The 19,640-nt window shown below is 44.0% G+C and overlaps 1 protein-coding gene and 1 long non-coding RNA gene across 15 annotated transcripts in view; both read left to right on the top strand.

Annotated features, from left to right (window-relative positions):
• nab (NGFI-A-binding protein homolog) overlaps positions 1 to 19,640 on the top strand; it is a 1,159,032-nt gene that overhangs the window by 942,243 nt on the left and 197,149 nt on the right. The window lies entirely within an intron of this gene.
• LOC135917644 (uncharacterized) lies at positions 12,925 to 17,007 on the top strand. The gene is made up of 3 exons (XR_010569362.2): positions 12,925 to 13,303; positions 14,074 to 14,160; positions 16,813 to 17,007. It is a non-coding gene; the product is annotated as an uncharacterized lncRNA (long non-coding RNA).

Raw genomic sequence — 19,640 nt, 5'->3', positions numbered from 1 at the left:
GAAAAAATAGCTGAATTCTATAAAGAAGAGCTATGACCGTGAGAGACCTGTCGTCTTCGCATGCGAGCTATACGGCGAAGAGAAAATACATTGCCGCTGCTTAAGTTACTCTTAAAAGACTAATTAACAAAATTAATCATTATCTAGTTTATTAGTACTTTTCGGGCAGTGGTTCAAATGGTGACTTTGAATGCAGACAAATTTTAATGACCTTCACTTTCGAAGATCTTTAAGATCGCACCTAATTCCAGATACTTACAATTGAAGTTTTAATTTATTTTTATTCATCATACCTTCAGGGCGAGAGGCATTATAGAGGAGATGGCACAAAAAAGAAATGTGGAACGTAGAAAGTAAACACAACGCAGATATAATACGAATAAGACACAATGCTAGAACACAAAGTGATTCTTTCTATAAAATATTATTTGGTGTGTCACACACACAAAAAAAAGAAGTTGCTGTTTATACAACGTTAGGTAAAGTTTCACGAAGAACGCTGTTATCAGTAGTATCTACAATATCAGCAGGAAGGCGGTTCCAATCTGTACATCTGCGTGGGCAAAAAGACTGGGAGAAACGCTTGTATGGCATGTATACTTTAGGACTCCCAACTTTATGACAATGATCAACACGCTTTGATACATAACGGGGTCTTGTAAACAATTGCATGCGCTGTGTAGGATGATGATAAATCGTATGAAAGAGCGCTAGACGTGCAATTCTACGTCGAACAAACAGGAAAGGAAAACTAAGCTTATGTATCATGGAAGAAATGCTCGCAGTTCTAATATAATTAGAAAAGATAAATCGAACCGAGTTATTTTGAACAAGTTATATATCCGTTTTCAGGTTATCTTGGCCAGGATCCCGTACAGAAGTAGCGTATTCTCATTTAGGAGGTAATAGAGTTTTATAGAGTAGGTGTTTTAGGTTAGAAGGTGAGCTAGCGAAGTTACGGCGCAAGCAGCCTAAGATACGGTTAGCGTTGTTAATAATGTATTCGTTGTGAATTGACCATGACAGGTTTGTAGTTACATGGACACCTAAGTGCTTGTAAGAGTCAACTGTTTCTAAAGGAACGCTGTTTAAGGGGAAAGTGGCATGTCGGCGAAAAACACGGGATACATGTAGCACTTCACATTTGCTAATCTTTAGTTCCATTAACCACGAGTAACACGAATAAGATATTGCGTCAAGGTCGGGTTTCAAGCTGGTGACGTCAGTTTGATTGGTTATTTCGCGAAAAAGTAGTCATCAGCGCACAAGTGTACGTTAGAAGACAGCGTAGCAGGAAGGTCGCTAATATAAATGAGGAGAAGGAGAGGGCCCAGCACTGAACCTTGGGGTACCCCAGAATGTGCATGGCTGAAAGAAGAATTGAAACCGTTACCTGTAACAAACTGAGTGCGGTTTGTTATGAAAAGCTTAATCCACGTGAGACAGTTTCGATCTAGATTTAGTTTATTTAGTTGTGACAGGAAACGTCTGTGGCAATGCTTGTCATACGCTTTAGAGCAATGTAAGCAAATACAGTCGGCAAAAGAAGAACGATCCGAAATTTGGTGCAGCTCGTGAGTGAATGAAGCCAGTTGTGTTTCACATGAGAAAGCTTTGCGAAAGCCGTGTCAGGCTGGGGTCAAAAATGAATTATACTCGAGGAATTGAACAAGGTCAGAAAAAAATTATATGTTCAAGTAGTTTACAACAGGCACTAGTGAATGAAATGCGACAGTAGTTATTTGGTGAATTTTTGTTGCCTGACTTACCTCCCTACCTTACCTTACCTACCTACCTACCTTACTTACCTTGCCTACCTCCCGATCTTCTATTCTTTTGGTAGAGTGGACGTATTTAGGGACTGCTGAAAAAGCTTTGTAAGAATAAGTGAACTAACAGCATTAGTACATTTAGGAATCTTGTGTTAACTTAGTCATCGCCGCGAGAAGAGTTAATATCGAGATAATTAATTAGTTTTTGGACATGAGACGTTTCAAGCATAAGTGGAGGCATTTGTATATAGTCTTATTCACGTGTGGCAGTTAGAACGCTTTCACACGTGGTAAAAGGTTTTTTAACGAAGGCATCGTTCAAGAGAGTAGCACATTGCTCGGGTGGAAGACGGCAACCCGAAGGGTGGTCCAAAGCGATGTGGTCATTAGATGAGGAATTGCTAGTTCTCCAAAATTTTGTAACGGTATTTGTTAGCATTGGTGGAAGAACGGTAGAGAAAAGTTTATGCTTAGCAACCTTTAATTTCAAGGGTAAATCCAGTCAATATGAGAGCCGAGCGCTGAGCCCCGTGACACGGCACGCGTCGCCTGTGCGCGTTGCACCGAGGCGCGCGGGGCCGCGTTTTTCGGTGACGGTGCCGTCGAGTGTGACACCCCTGCACGTTTTCCGCATAGTGAAGTGCCCTCGAGTTAATAACGAAAGGGTAATGAACAAATATTTGTTAATTACCCTTTGCTCTTTTCAGAGTGACTAAAGCAACGGAAAAATATTTTTGCCTCGCCGTAGAGTCCGTATGCGAGGACTGTCTCACGGTCCCTTCTGTGAAAAAAAAAAAAAAAACTGCATTGCCTAAAGAAAAACGAAAAATAAAATAAGAAAAAACACACCGTAAATGTGACTAGAGAAACAAACGATGCAGATGCAGCGCCCCGTACCGACTGTCAGCCAAAGCAGATTTAAACAATGCTGTCGCCTGTACCTCTGTGCTCACAAAGTGACGACCTAACTTTTGCATCATGTACATCAATACATTTAGCTTTATTGGGCAAATTTATATCGTTCCTATTTTCGGCGCTTTATATGCCATAAAACAAACGTGAAAGAACTGGCTTTTCCATTTTTTTTTTCGAGCCTTCGTATTTGTAGACGTAGTGCGCTGGAAGAACACTCTTATCATTCGTTTCCAGAAGCCCAACTTTTTTTGCTGTGGATTTGCACAGATATAACTCATGCTTTCACCAATATATTCGTGATGTTATTGTAATTATTTACTATGTTATAGGTTATTATATCTTTTAGGAATGTTGTGCTTAAACAATAGTTTGTTAATTTTATTAGTTGCACGCCAATAAACATTTTTTCCATGTTTGTTACCGTATGCCATGTTCCACGTAAAACTGCCAAAAGTTGAAAGTTACGGTATCAGGTATACTGATCTGTAATATAATTACAATATGGAAAATTGCAAAGTCATCCGCGTCTGCCTTAATCGATACACACATTAATTTAGAGACAGAACAAGGTCATCGATGCAAATGGCAAACAAAACAAATTCAAGGACGCATCCCTGTTGTACAGCTAAATACAGAGGAGCCGAGAACTACAACCTATTGTTTGCGATTACGCAGGTATGATTCCACCCAGTTGTTGATGTACGTAGGAACTCTTATTATTTCAATTTTTGAGAAGAGTTTACTATGCCGAATCTTATCGAACATCCACATAGCGTTGTGTGTGTGTGTCTACTTCGATTCGTCATGTCTACTTCTCGCTGACCTTGAAATTACCTTAAAAGATCGCGTCGACTTGCCCTACGGTGTCAAATCCCTTCGAACACTAATCGGTGGGCAGAACCATCTGAGTGGTAGTTGAAAAATCCCATTCGAAGTCACAATGATTCTTGCTTGGAATTCATATGCACTCCATAAATCCAGTAGACCGTAAATATTTATGGCCTCTTAGCTCAAACAAGGAAGCATACAAAGGGACAAGAAGAGCGCCAAAATTTGCTTCATATTATGGTGGCCTCTACCGAGACTTGTAAATCCATAGGTGAAGTACAGCGTTTGTAGAAAATTGCCTATACGAGAGCTGCAAAGCTTTACGAGCCCATTTTAAGAGCTGCGCAGGAACTTTGGCAGTTGTGCTGAAAGAACTCAGCGTGCCCTAAATGTGTCATTTTGATGAAAGTACCTTACCGATGATTCGTGGGCATAATTTTAAGAGCGTAAGTTACGTACAGACATATTTGTGCTAGTTGACAAAAGTGACACTTTTGGCACGTTGCTAAATTATAAGAATGGTAAAAAGAACGAACTAAACACGGACGACAAAAGACACATTTGTACACAAACACATGTGCTTGCATGAATATTTTGTTTAGCGCAAAACAACAGACACAAGAAAGACGACAGGACAAGGCGCTCAGACATGTACACACACAAGCACACGTGTGCCTTTCCACAGCGCAGCTCTTGATGGCCCATTGGTGCGGCGAGCGTCGATGTCGGCTGTGCCGCAACCGAGCGAACGAGCACAACAGCGACAAATGCCCACGCGGAGACGCGAGCAGCGGCGTTGAGCGCGGGCTTCGTGCGCCCGACCCAAACCACGAGGAGTACGTAGCCGAACTCGGAGACGCTTCCTCCGCAGGGCTAGTAGGAAACGACCAATCACCGCGGTCACCATTTTTGGAAGGCACGCGGAAGAAGCGGAAGAAGCCGCGATAGCAATAGCTATCACAAATACCGCAGCCAAAATAATTTTCTGCGACTCCAAGAGGGCAGTGCGTAATTTTGCCAAAGGCAGAACCCACGAACCAGCGCTACAAATTCTGAAGAAAGCACATTTCACGCCCCGCCAGATCAAAATCATCTGGATCCCTGCGCACTCGTCCCATCCCGGGAACGAAGCGGCTCACAATTTCGCCCGAGTACTCGTCAACCGGGCAGTGAGCCAACCGATCCTGCGAGGAGCAAAAGAGCGCATGATAACCTACCACGAAATTACGCAATACTATAAAAACGCAAGACTCGGATACCCACCTCCTGACAATTCCTTAACCAAAACCCAGCAGGCGACGTGGAGGCAACTCCAAACACACACCCCTCAACCCGTACAAACTATCCATAGTCTACCCAGGGACACACTCCCCCGAATGTACGCTATGCGAGGTCGACAAAGCCGATTTAGCACACAACTTGCACGGATGCCCTGAGTTCAAACCTAGAGCCGAATGGCAGCTATTCAACCGAGAGCAGTGGGAGGCTGCGGTGACCAGCTCGGAACCCGCGGTTCAACTGCAGGCCGTGACCTGGGCTTTAGAAGTCGCCGTAAGACACGGTCTGACGGCCACCTCACGAAGCCATCATGACTTCCCACATCGAATCTCATAAATCATTTTCTGTTGACGAATTAAAGTTTTTACCACCACCACCCACCACCACGCTTCGTTTCGTGCGATCGTCTGCCCGCGTCACCTTGCGAGTGTTTTGTAATCTTATTGTATGCGCGACGGGAATAGTGTAGTACTTTCTGGAAGCCAAGCGGCATCAGCGATTACAGTGGAACCTTCGACGAGTCACGTGTAAAAGCCGACGCGCTTGACCCGCAGATCAGATTTTCCGGTGATTGCCGACTCTGCTGCATGTCACTCTCAAACTATTTGCCTCAATATGTCGCGAAATGAAATCATGGGTAGAGCTGCGCTCAAATTTCTCATTAGGCAACATCGTAATCGTCGATGAATTTTTTTCGTCCGCGTTCAGTTCGTGCTTTCTTTTTACAGTTTTTATGGTAGTGTTTGTAAGCGTTAACGGCAAGTGTCAGCTGTGTTTCGTAATGTGCGGAAATATTTGTACTAGTAAGATCTCGATGAAGGCTAGTTGGTTCACATTTAGAACTGCGGTTGAACTGCGCAAAACTTACAGTTGGCGGTCAGCGCGTGTCTGTGGTATTTGTTTCCTCGTGTCCTTGTTTTATTCGCGCTGTTCAACCTCCGTTCTAAACATTTGTACGTTACACAGAGTTCTCATTTTCGGGAAATGTGGGACATGGTATGTGTAATGTGCGGGGAATTTAATGATTCTGGCCTGATAACGATTTTTGCAAATACTTACTGATTACTTGTTTTCTCCCTGCTTTCATGAGTTTCACGAGACATCTATAGTTTCTCCTATATTATCGCAAACCTATGCGACGTACTTCTTTCTTATTTAATGAAAATTAGGAGCTTTTTATGGGTAATGTACAGGTAAACGTCAAAGCGTGTGGGTCGATTGCTACCATCTACGTCTTTATTTTCCTTAAAGACCTCACTGAAGGGTACTGACTGGAAGGGTACTGACCGCAGGGCTACTGCTTAAGGGGCGACGTTTACATATGTATGCCTATAGAAAGGACATAAGGATACTCAGAAAAAAGAAGCATGAAAATTTAAACTGGCACGAATAAAAATAAATACGTGTAGCCTTTGTTTTCCTTTAAAGCACGCAATGAATATCCAAGGCATCTGCAAACGCGCATGGACAGATGGTTTGCTTAATCTGATGTGGCGGTTCGAAAAAAAAAAGGCCGAAAATATGACGGCATGATAGCGCGGTCGGGTGACTTGTAAAGGGCGGCGGGAAAGGCGTGCAGGCGAGGGCGAGATGCGCGGCGAAGTTGAGTGTGCTCACGGAACGGACACGATTCGGGGAGGAGCGTGTGTAGGTCGGATTGTGCTTTTAAGTGTGAAACGCTGACATCGCACGAGTGCGAGGAATGAAGCAATCTGATTGCACCGTTTTGAACGCGTTCAACTATTGTTATTATGTATGTTTGGTGAGGGCTCCAGATAGCTGGTCCATAATCAAGTTTGGGTCTTGCGAGTGCTTTGTGAGCATGCAGTTTAACGTGTTCTGTTGTCGAAGATATTTCAAAAAGCCCAATGTTTTGTAAGCGGCGAATACGCTGTTTGTGATATGTGCTCGCCAGTTTAGATCTTTGGAGCGGGTGATCCGTTAATAGTTAAATGACTCGACTGGTTGAAGGGATGTGTTTGTAATACAGTGGGGAATATATAATGGGTTTTGGCGACAAGAGAAAGTAATTGTTTTACATTTAGCAGGGCTAAGGGTCAATCGTCACACCAGTCTTGCACGTTGGTCGAGCTGCAGCTTCTGTTGGTGAGAGCTATTGTGGATAGTTCAGTAAATGGCGCAGTCGTCTGCGAACATTCGTATCTGTGAAGACGCTTGTAGTGGAAGGTCATTATTATAAATTAGGACGAGTAGTGGGGCCGAGAAGAGGCCCTTGGAGAACGCCCGACGTGACGACTGAGAGTGATTACTAAGAAACGGAGTTATCAATTTTTAGGATGGCAGAATTCGGATAGGTTTAGTAGTAATCGTTGGGGCGGTACTTTGTGAAATGTTCTAAAGAAATGCCCCCCCCCCCCCCCAAAAAAAAACGGCGTAAATTTGTGCTTTTTTTTTCGAGATTAGCATGTAAATCGCGGATAAACATGGCTAGCTGTGTTTCGCATGACAATCCTTTACGGAAACTTTGTTGTGAAGGATGGAAAAAGTTGTATCTGGGAAACTGTATTGTTTTTGTATAGATTACGTGCTCCATGAAATTGCACTGTATGGTAGTTAGTGATGGGGCGATAGTTTAAAGCAGAACCTTTACTACCATATTTGTAGACTGGAACGACTGCCGCCATCTTCCATTCGTGCGCGCGATACTACTGCAAAATAATGATTGAGTGAAAAGTAAGCATAAATGTGCCGCAGATATGTCTTTTGTGTTTTCCAGTAGCTTAGAGTTGATTTCGTCGGGCCCGGATGTTGATCGAATAGTTTGATTTTACCTACGACAGATTTGATGCCGCTGGTATTGAACTGAGTTCGCGGCATATTCGAATGCACTGGCGCTGAAGGCAAAGGCGTGTCGGGTTCGATGGTGCATACGGGTGAAAAGGCATCTGCCTCTGCGCAGTCGGAGTTTCTGATCGCCATGCAAGTATTAGCAGTGAGGGCGATAGTGTCAATTGGCTTTGGATTTAGAATTTCCCAGATTTTCCGGGGGTTTGTATTTAACAAATTAGGCATCATCATCGTCATCATTATCCAATTTTATGTCACTGCAGGACGAAGGCCTCTCCCTGCGTTCTCCAATCACCCCTGTCCTGCGCCAACCGATTCAAACTACCACCCGCGAATTTCTTAATTTCATCGCTCCATCTAGTCTTCCGCCCTCCTCGACTGCGTTTCCCTTCTTTTGGTACCATTCTCTAACCCTAATGGTCCAACGGTTATCTAACCTGTGCATTACATGTCCTGCCCAACTCCATTTTTTTCTCTTAATGTCAATTAGAATATCGGCTATGCCCGTTTGCTCTCTGATCCAAACCGCTCTCTTTCTGTCTCTTAACGCTATGCCTAGCATTCTTCGTTCCATCGCTCTTTGCGTGGTCCTTAACATGTTCTCAAGCTTCTTTTTCAGCCTCCAAGTCTCTGCTCCAGATGCCAGCACCGGTAAAATGCACTGAATGTACACCTTGCTAGTGAATGTTAATGGCAAGCTTTATTGGTGAAAATGGTATTTTTCGCGTGAAATAGAGATCACGCAAGTTGTCTCAGTCTCGTAATATCTTTTTCCATGCCAACGGACACTGCGTTAGCTTAGCATAACGGAAAAGCCTTTTTTTTTCTTATGTTATATTCTTCTAAAAGATTTCATAAACCACGGCTTCTGTTTGTTAGGGCGAAACGTAGCAACAGGAGTGTGGATTGTTGCTAATTAGGTGATCCTTTTCTGAAACAGCTACCAGTTCTTCTCTAATGAAGGGCTATCTAGATAATTTGAATAAGCAGGGTAGAAGAAAAAAAGTTCGCTGTTTATGGCATCGTAGTCACGCTTGTCGTAAAGGTCTATGCTTTCAGTGGAAGTTTGTCTCACTGAAAGTGTAACGGTGAAAACTGAGTCAATTAATTTGTCACTTAATTCACGTAGCTGTCTTAATAATGAAATACTCTTTGGATTATTCGTTATTATCAAGTCCAAGATGTTGGCACTGCTCGCTGTGACTCGTGTTGGTTTAGTGTGTAATTGGGTTAGGTTGAAATAAGGCAAGCATCGAGAAAATCTTTTTCTGATCGGTAAAGTGAGCTAGTTAGTACTCCAGTCAGTGCCATGATGGTGGAAGTCGCCCAACAATAAAAAATGTGCCTGTTACCTGACTAATGACACTGTTCATCTTAATAGCGAAGTTAGGGTCACTACTCGGCGGCCGGTAGGAAACACCAAGCATCTGGGGTGGAGCACGAAAAATGAGCCATATGATATCGAGCTCGGATGAACTGTGGATGGAAAGACCATGTAGACGGTCATTCGCAGCGATAAAAACGCCTCCTCCCCGCACGTGTAGACGATGTTTACGGAACCCGGGTAAGTCTTCCAGGACCTCGGTGTCACACAAGTCATCGGTGAGCCATGTTTCAGTTAGTATATCGGATCCGGACGAAGAGATTAGATAATAGTTCGCTTCTGGGGAAAAAACGTTAGCATAGATTGCAGAAAATTATGTATACCAGTGCGGGAGGAGGTGTCTGCATGATGTGCGTGCTGGTTACAGCGGGACAATCGCTGTTGTCTTTGCGCTTTCTGAAGCCTCGCCATAGGTGCAGCGCCTTGTGCCGATGAACGAGGCGTTGTATCGCGACGTAAGTGGTGTTCGCCAAGGCAAAAAGCTTCGCAGCGCGGCACGAGAGAAATCCTCACCAGTGCTGCAACCAGTTTCTGTGAGCTTGCGGCCGCATGATGAGATGTGTTATTTTGTCTTAAAGAACACAAACCTTACAGGTATACGACGACTGTTGCTATTGGACCGGCGGCCGAGACGACGTGCTCGTTCCATTGTTCCTACGGCTACGCCGAGGCGCTCGGCACAGTGTCTGGTGATCGTTCGCTCTGTCCGGCTGTTAGACTCAGGTGCGTTTTGTTCCTCGAGGCCATAGAAGATTAGGTTATCTCGATGAGAACGGGTTCCTGCGTCGTCAAAACGGTTTTCGGGATCGGAGATAGCGCGCGTTGTGCGAGCGGTGGTCCTCTGCACGGGCACCTGCTTCTCAAGGCAGCGCCGGAGCACACGGCCCAACGAGTGGCGGACGAGACAGATTGCGTACGCATTCGCCGTGACACTTTCGATCGCTCGTCGTGAGGCAAGACTGTGCGAGTTGTGAAAACGTCAAAATGTGCGTGCTGTTCATGTGACTGCACACGCTTGCGATCGATGTAAGAAGTGCCAATAGTCGTGAGCTTTATCTCCTCGACGCGCACGGCACAACATTCAGACGAGCGACGAAAAGTGGCCGCTATCGTGTGGAATGGCGAATCATTTCCATCACTTCTCTAGCTACGTGTGTCGTCGACGCTGCGGATCAAAATTGAAATGTCGTGGCGCCCTCTGAACAATGCAGGGTGCCTATGTCCTTACAGTGGCTCTCCGTAACGGACATTCGTCCGCTTATTTCCGAGATTGCGTAGTTAGTGGAGAGCACCCTTATGAAAATGAACCATGAGTTTCTGTAGAGGACGTGATGTGTTCCTAAGGTGACATCAGACATGCATAAGAAATGCATCGTCTAATGTTTTTTGGCATCACAAGTACATCAGAGACTCAAATGACAATGCACCTTAAGATTTCTGATGAGAGGAGTATACAGCTTTTTTGTGTTATTGCTAATGTCAAAGTACATCACGTATGAATGTGTACGATGCCAAGTCGTGAAAAATTCTTTGTAATGCGATAGCATTAAATGGCTCATGAGCCGGAAAATCCGGCATTGTCGGCCTGAGCACTCGATGTACAAAGAGGTTACAAACTCTCAACCTTTCATGGGAGTTAAACCCACTACCTTTGGCGGTAATTAAGGCTACGAACCCACGACCTTTGGTGTTAAGATACCGTTAATTAAGACAGAGTTTGAAGATATAGTTAATTAATGCACTCGAACGCACGTACCACCCTTAGTAGAAGTCAATGCATGTTAATTAATATGTTAATTAATGTGCACCTGATTATTATGTCGTTAATTAAGACACTCGTACCCACGACCTTTGGTGTTGATGATGACGATGCTAATTAAGGCGCAGTTAATTACGACCTAGGAATTAAGTCACTCGAACTCATTACCTTGTGTGGGAATCGAACCCACGAACATTGTTGTTAATGAAGGCGATATTAATTGAGGTAATGTTAATTAATATATAGTCAATTAAGACACTCGAACCCACGATCTTCGGTGTTAATGAAGGCGGTGTTAATTGAGCACAGTTAAGATACAGTTATTTGAGGCACTCGAACCCACGACTTTTGTTAATGATGATGGTGCTAATTAATGCACTGTTAATTAAGATCTAACAGTCAAGTCACTCGCACCCAGTACCTTGGGTGGGAATCGAACCCACGACCTTTGTTGTTAATGAAGGCGATGTTAATTAAGGTACTGTTAATTAATATAGTCACTTAAGGCACTCGATCCCACGGCCTTAGTTGGTAAAGTTTATGTTAATTAAGGCATATTTAATTAATATTTTGTTAATGAAACACTCGAACCCATGATCTTGTGTAGGAGTTGTGCCCACGAACGTTGTCGTTAATGAAGGCGATGCTAATTAATGTACAGCTAATTAAGATATAGTTGATGAAAGCACTCGAACCCATGACTATTGGTGGGAGTCGAACTCATGACCATTGGTGTTAATGAAGACGATGTTAAGTAAGGTACCGTTAATTAGGATAGAGTTAATTAAGACACTCGGACCCTTGGCCTTTGCTGGGAGTGGTTTTGATTCATCGTTGGGGGCAGTCTAAGAGACAAAAATGAAGAAAACGATATAACACAGCGTGAGCGCCGAGTACTCTGGAAACGCTTCCGATATATCAGGGCTAGGCACAAAACAACGACGTCATTTTCTTTCCTTTTTAAAGAGCACTGTAAGATTGTGTTACCCCGTTATCACATTTGGTAAACAGTGCCAAACTATAGCGTATGCCTTGTTCTGGCAGTTTGATTACTCGGATGTGTTACTAGTCTTTAAGTGGCAAACCGACAATTCTGCAGATTGACATGATCATGACATGGAAAACTGCGCGTAAAAAATTATGGGGTTTTACGTGCCAAAACCACTTTCTGATTATGAGGCACGCCGTAGTGGCGGACTCCGGAAATTTCAACCACCTGGGGTTCTTAACGCGCACCTAAATCTAAGTACACGGGTGTTTTCGCATTTCGCCCCCATTGAAATGCGGCCGCCGAAGCCGGGATTCGATCCCGCGACCTCGAGCTCAGCAGCCCAACACCACCATAGCCACTGAGCAACCACGACGGGGAAAAAAAGAAAAGAAAAAGAAACTGCGCGTAAGCGGCAGCGTCTATTTGCTGGAACGCACTGTAGTACTTGGTTGCACGCACATCGTACGCCAGCGCACACTTCTGGCATATACCACATAGGACAAATGCACGCTGCCGAGACAAGTGGGTTTTTCGAGGAATCTTCGTGGGTAGCACGATCAACACAGAAGGCACGAGCGACAGGAGTGCAACCCGCGCACGTTAAACACGCCAACACGAAAGCAAGATACGGACGACAGGGGTGTAAGCTGCGCCACACGAGCAGATTTGATGATTTCCGACTGAGACTGTTGCAACGGGCACTAAAACATCGCACACTGCACATGTGTCACTCGGAGATCGCGTCAACGATGTCTGAGGCTATATAGTTGATGTGAACGACAGCAGGAAGTTATTTAAATTGAAGTGACGGCGCAGGTAGCATGGGGAGCAGCGAAATGCGTAATTCACGGTTTTTATGAGAGGTAACTGAAGTGAAAATCGTTCGAATAGCGTCACCGCAACGGCTTTCTATAGGGTTAACATTTTCAGATCTCGAAGGCCATGCTTTTGCTGGCTGCAGATAGCCGAAGCGATTCAAATTGAAAATGCGTTATAGAATTTCTTTTTATGCCAAGCTATAGCTTACAATATAGACTTATCTTTGGTTCTCTTTGTCTTGCAACAGCTATGCGCAATTAGGCAGCCGCACAAATCCTCAGATGACGCTAGCCGAGACATTGGCTGGCCCCAACCGACCTGTTCGTGGCGCCACCTACCATGCCGTTTCCTATCCAATCCAATCCAATCAGTCTGTCGCTCTGTTTTCGAGTCGGTCGGGTGTGCGAGCTGCAACGATGTGCTTGTTAGATCGTGTGTTTTTGTGTTTGCTGTAACCAAATGTGACTTAGTTCGCGTGCGCATAAGCGCCACAGACAGCTTGTGTCTCGCTGCAAACTCGCCGTGTGCGTGGCGCGCCAGCGAAATGTGGACCAACGATGTTCATGCTGTGGAGTGCGTTCCCTTTGTCTCTGGTTGTCGTGGAAAGTTGGGTGGACGTCGCGAAGAAATAATGCGTGTTGTTAGCGTGCCACTGCTCGTCCACTATGCACCGGTATGTCTGCTGGGAGTAGCATCGAAGCACTGGCAACTTGGAGGGCGCTTTTCGACCGCGTCGGGCCGTTCAAAAGGTGAGTGACCGTGCTTGCTAACTACACACGTGTTGTGCGTGCTTCTCGTGTGGGCATAGGGTGCCTTGCGAACGTAGGAAAGAGAACTCCCACGACAACAGTGAAACCTATGCCGATGCTTGCTGGGTGTCAGAGTTTAGTTGCGCGAATTAATTGCCATAATGCAGAATTGAAAATCTTGATAAGCGTTTTCTTCTGATGAGAAAGATTACGTTCAGAAATAATCGTGTTCATCATGCGCGCTTGTGCGTGAGCTCCCGTTTTTCTGCTGAAGTCGCATGATAACGACTCATCTACCTCTTGACCGATTCTTACTGCTATGACGTTTCCTCGCTTATAAATGATTCGACGTTGTAGATAATCTCTGCTTACAAGGTTTTCGATTTACGAGCAGTCTTGGGGAAAAAAAATGTAAGCAATCACAGCGTGCTACTAGTACAGGTTTGTTTTGAAGGGGTGTTGCCATAACTTCGACGTAAGTAAACATTACAAGGGATAGTTACTTAAAGTTATGAAAGAAACTCTAGAATCGTTATGTAAACAAACATTCATGTAATGCGCTGCTGCTCCTGCGTGCGAAATTTTGCCTTGTTGAAGGGGTCCCTGTTATCGTGACATTCATCAGTAACTTTGACTTTGTGCTCTGTTGCCACCCTGCACCAGTGCAGGCATTGTTTTCATGACTGTTTTTACATGCTCCTTGCATGTGTTCACTATGTGATAGTCTTACTGTGCCACAGCTATAAGTTAACACAGAATTCTCTTTGTAGTGGTGAAGCCGTGACCCACAACAGTGTCCACATAACCCGTGGCCATGGCTGCAGCAACACGGCGTGTAATCTGGATGGATATGTCAGGTATGCTTTAAGTGTACGTGTTCACAAAAGTAGGATCTCGGTATCATTAGTGGATAAGTGTATCGACATATTACTTAATGCATCTTGCTAAATAGGCTAAATATTTCTGCAACATCATTCCACTTGTTGCTTATTTGTGTTTGTAGATATTATGCACACATTATCTTGTTCTGTTAAAACTACATGTCGCATGTCCTGACGTTTAGTATTTTTCTCGCATCAATTGCTTGGCTGCAAGTCCATTTTATTTTTGCCTATTACACAGTATGTTTCTTTTTATCTTGGTTTTATTTGTTTGGAACTGTTTCTTATGCTGTAGCCCATATTTCCCTGTTTTCCTTTCTGCTTATGATACACACATGTGCTGTTTCTGTCCATGTAAGAATTCGAAGTGTAGTGTGCCATATATGTCACAGGTCTAAGCACGCAGTGTGCCTACCATTGTTTAACATTGATATTTACAATCATGTCTGTCTTGTTCTCAGAATAACTGTCACTGGCAAATACACATTTGATGAACTAGAATTTCTTGAAATGAAATAGGAAGGCCAGTATTCATTGTGCTGCAGTTACTTAAGTAGTAAGGTGTTTTCTGGTAAGCTTTCTATTTTTTCTCTCACTTTCTTCGTATTCTTTTCTTTGCAAGCTGCCCTTATTCATGCTGGTAGGCATTGTAGCAGTTGTGAGTGTGTTTACTGCAGCAATGTCACAGCTAGTTTGCACACACTACAGGATGCCAACAGATACCCATCACTGTTTTTGTGAATTTCTGAGAACCAGCTGTGTCCACTCGGCGAAACTTGTAGTGTCCATTTGAATTTACCAATCAGTTCATGTAACATTTCAGGACAAAATTTACGCAGTGAGAGAAGGGAGACTATGCAACATGACCTTGGCTAACAACTGACTGTTTAAGTTGTTAGAAGGACTAACAAAAATAGCACTGGATGTGCACTTGTGTTGTGCACCAGTTAATTCGAGAGGGATGGCAGAAGTTATAATTCAAAGGCATAAAATCATGGTAAATGGTGTCTGCATAAAAAGTAGTAAATAGGCACAGACTAATTTCTATCCCTTGTAATCTACAAATGATGCCTTTCTTCACGCATTGATAATGGGGGCTGGCTCACACTTATTGTTATTTATGTGGTGCGCCTGACTGATTTCTCTTGCCAATTTTCAGCCATGGGTGAAAACAGATAAACAATCCTAATCTGGCCGGAAGCCCCATTGCAGATATGTGTGGCCAAGTCAGACGAGCATACTGGTCTTTTGAATGAGATATGGTGATCTCACAGGTACATATTTAGGCACCAGCCAGTCTGCGCTATGTACATTTGACCACATGTGAAAGGAATACAGCACAGTGCCTCTGACACGCACTGGACAAATTTGGTGCTACCTTTAACCAAGCAAGCCTCGCTTGCCTCCTTGCATTTCTCGATTCAATTTTCAATTCAATCAGTTCATGTAACTTTTCAGGACAAAATTTGCGCAGCGAGGGAAGGGAGACCATACATGACTGTTGTGCATATGCTGCCTAATTTATTTTTGCTGAAAATATACGTGCATTGCAGTCCACAAGTGAATTGACAAAGGCACCCAGGCATTGGAGGCTTGCTTAGTTAAAAATACCCAAAATTTGTCTCGTATCTTTCAGGGTTAATGTAGGCTACTCTTTTGATCACGTGCATATTTGGTCCAATGTACATCGAGCACGCTGACTAGCCGGTGCCTCAGCATGCGCCTAGGAGAGCACCATAATTCACTCAAAGGACCAGTGTGCTCGTCTTATTTGACCATGCATTGACACGACAAGCTGTGCACTGGATTTAGCTTGTTTATCTGTTTCGTTCGCCTATGGCAACCGACTGATACAACAAAATCAGTGAAGAATACCACAGCCAAAAATGGGACGTGTGTCAGTCGACGCTCATTATGATTGCATGACAAAGAGGAATACTCTCTAATGGCGTGGCATAGCAACCACCATGCTTATTTATTAAATTATTTTTATGCAAGCTTGTTTGTCATGCTTCTACGCATTTGTTTTTCAACTTGTGCCCTCCCTCTGAAAGCAGTGCTCGGCTGTAAATGATAAAAAACCCCAGACATGGTGTGGTGTATTTCTTGAATGGTATATGTGGCATCATTCAGGAGGACAACACATGCATGACATAGTAGGCTTGGAATGTATGAGAACTGTGCCCGTAGCTGATGCAAATATTCTATAACGACTGGCACTTGGATGTCTCTGGGATGCATTGGGTTGCCCATACACAAACACTCCTACGCTCATTTCCATGCCAAGTAATTAGTGAGAATTTCTCATTCACGCTAGCAATCCACAGACACTGCTGTCCTTTGTCAAGTGGAAACCGATATAGCTGAAGTAGTTGACGACATGTACACACGCCACAGCTGATCCATGTTGCACATTTGTTCAGCCAAGAGCAATTTCTGCTTACTGTAGTTACTGCTGCACCCAAAGGCCACACAGTGGTTCCTCAACTTTGTGTGAACCGACACCACATAAATTTTTCGCAGAACTAGCTATAACGTCTCCAGACCGTTCTGCAGCAAGTGATACAGCGTGTATTTCTGTGGTTGATTGCCAAGTTTTGTTAATTATCTGTCCTTTCTACCATGCAGGGTACACATGCACTTACTTCAAGATGACGACACTCCACCTCAAGAACAGCCTCTCCTCAGTGATAAGTAGCGAGATTAAATGAAAGGGAGATATCACATCCGTAACCAGGCTGATACTGTGTTTTCCTTTCATTTAACCTCCTTCTGCATTTAAGGAAGCATTGATATGCCCAATAAATGTTTTTGTTAAATTTCTTTCGTTGAGTAATGTCTAACATGCAGCATATGTAGGGCCCATGTACATGTCAGAAGTGCTGCATCTTCACTGGACATACATGCATACAGGCTGCATATATATAGCACCAAAGATAGTCACGCACAGGTAACATATTTAAATAAGGTCTGACTGCCATTGGGACACATGAGAAAATGTTACCACACGTGGTGGCCAATTTTGTTATAGGAGTAATACGAGCACCGGCAGTGTAATGTATAGGCTCATTAGAGATTCGCTAGGAAGACGTGAGAAAGTCACAAGAAAACTGCTTTGGAGCGCACATTAGGAAGACATTTCATGCTCACAAGAAAAGCACTCGTCAAGAGTTCTACAGAAAGACGGTGGCCAATATGTTATAGAATGACATTAGGAATACATCAGAAAATTCCAAAGAAACTCATCAGAAAGTCTAATTGCTGTGATGTCAAAACTCGTCAGACTTTCATGTGAAACTCATCTCATATTTTCATAAGGGCAGTGGCACTTTTAAATCTTTTACCTCGGTAATCAGTCGCATTTTCTCTGTGGACAGCTTCTGTAGTTAAGTGAGGACGACCCGCCGTGGTTGCTCGGTGGCTGTGGTGTTGGGCTGCTGAGCGCGAGGACGCGGGATCGAATCCCGGCCACGGCGGCCACATTTGGATGGGAGCGAAATGCGAAAACACCCGTGTACTCAGATTTAGGTGCACGTTAAAGAACCCCAGGTGGTCAAAATTTCCGGAGTCCCGCACTACGGCCTGCCTCACAATCAGAAAGTGGTTTTGGCACGTAAAACCCCATAACTTAATATTTTAAGTGAGGACAGTGTCAAAATTAGGTCCGGGACTCAATTCTACATATCGCTATCAAAACAGCAATAAGCGTATGGCGCTGAAGCACTCGACGACAACATCAGGCAAACAGCGGGGGCTCGGGCGCTGTGCAAAAAAAAAAAAAAAAGCAGTCGTCTGACTTTTTAAGGAAAGAGCAGGCGCATTGCATTGGTTGCAGCACATGCATTGGTTGGCTCGATGGGCAGCGCGCATGCGCGATCATGGTCTGCGGCGTACTTAAGTGGGCGAAGTCTTGAGAATAAAATTCAGTTGCGAGTTAGCGCTTGTCCGGCGCTTCTGTGTCTATCCTCTGCGCCGTCGTGGTATTGCGCTGACATGCAGTATTCAGTTGCTAAGCATCAGGGTGTACGGGTTAATTACAGCCTTTGGAGCAAATTTCTAGCTCCGAGTTACAATAGAAGTGCACCTTAAGAACGGCGTACAATTTAGCCCCGAGTAGCAGGCGAACTACTGTAGGAGCAGCAGCTACAGCAGCTATAGCAGTTTGCCCTGAATTTTCTGCGCCTGAATTTCGCCACTGGGACGAAATTCAGGCAAAATGTGCGTGAACTGTGCGGCCGCTGTGTAAGCCAAGTACACAGCTTTTGCTACAGGAAAAACTTACTTAAAAGCGTTATGTGCAAGCAATGGAATAAATGGGTGGTCTATTAGTGTTTTGAAGTGTTGGGCTTAGTTACAGACGACTGATATTTTCATAGATGCAAATTTGCATCTGAATGCTATTCACTGTGTGCTTGGAAGAAGTATTTAAGCTATTAAACTGGGAAGGCGTAGGAGCAAGGATCAACGGCGGATACCTCAGCAACCTTCGGTTTCCTGATCACATTGTTCTATTCAGCGGCACTGCAGACGAATTAAAACAAATGATTGAAGACCTTAACGGGGAGAGTGTAAGAGCGGCGTTCAAGATTAGTATGCAGAAGACAAAGATAATGATGTATAACCAGGCAAGGGAACGACAGTTCAGGATAGCCAGTCAGCCTTTAGAGTCTGTGAAGGAGTACGTTTACCTAGCTCAATTAATCACAGGGAACCCTGATTATGAGAAGGAAATTCTCAGAAGAATACAAATGGGTTGGATCGCATAAGGCAGGCATCGTGTGCTCCTAACTGGAAGCTTACCGTTATCATTGAAAAGGAAGGTATACAGTCTGTGCATTTTACCAGTGCTGACATATGGAGCAGAGACTTGGAGGCTGACAAAGAAGCTTGCGAACAAGCTAAGGAACGCGCAAAGAGCGATGGAACGAATAATGCTAGGCATAACTTTAAGAAACAGAGAGAGAGAGCGGTTTCGATCAAAGAGCACAGAGAGCAAATGGGTATAGCGGATATTTATTCTAACTGACATTAAAGGGACACTAAAGTGAAAAATGATTTCTTCTGCATCAGAAAATTACTGTTCTACAACACCAAAAACACTACTCTTGCAACGATAAGACGTTTGGTAAGCCAGAAAAAAGCGCAAGAACGAAATACGGGTGGTGACGCCTACTTAAGTTCCTGCACCTGAAGGCTGTGACGTCATAGATTTTCATGGCATCTTATACGGCCTACTAATTATATATAGCGGTACAGATTGACTACATAGTGTTCTAAAGGAACCAAATAATAAACATGAGAAGTTTGGGGAACCTTTACTCAGCCAACGCTGCCCAAATGCGAAAACATACTTTGGAATCCCTGGCGTCACGCTGACGTACCGGCGCTGGGGTTTCGGCACGAAATGCAAATACTGATACTTGGACCTTCATTTTCTCATCTAATAATCAAACTGT

This window comes from Dermacentor albipictus, chromosome 4, assembly GCF_038994185.2.
Source record: "Dermacentor albipictus isolate Rhodes 1998 colony chromosome 4, USDA_Dalb.pri_finalv2, whole genome shotgun sequence".
NCBI lineage: Eukaryota > Metazoa > Arthropoda > Arachnida > Ixodida > Ixodidae > Dermacentor > Dermacentor albipictus.
The sequence above is the reverse complement of the archived record's forward strand: the minus strand, read 5'-3'. Positions and strand labels throughout refer to the sequence as shown.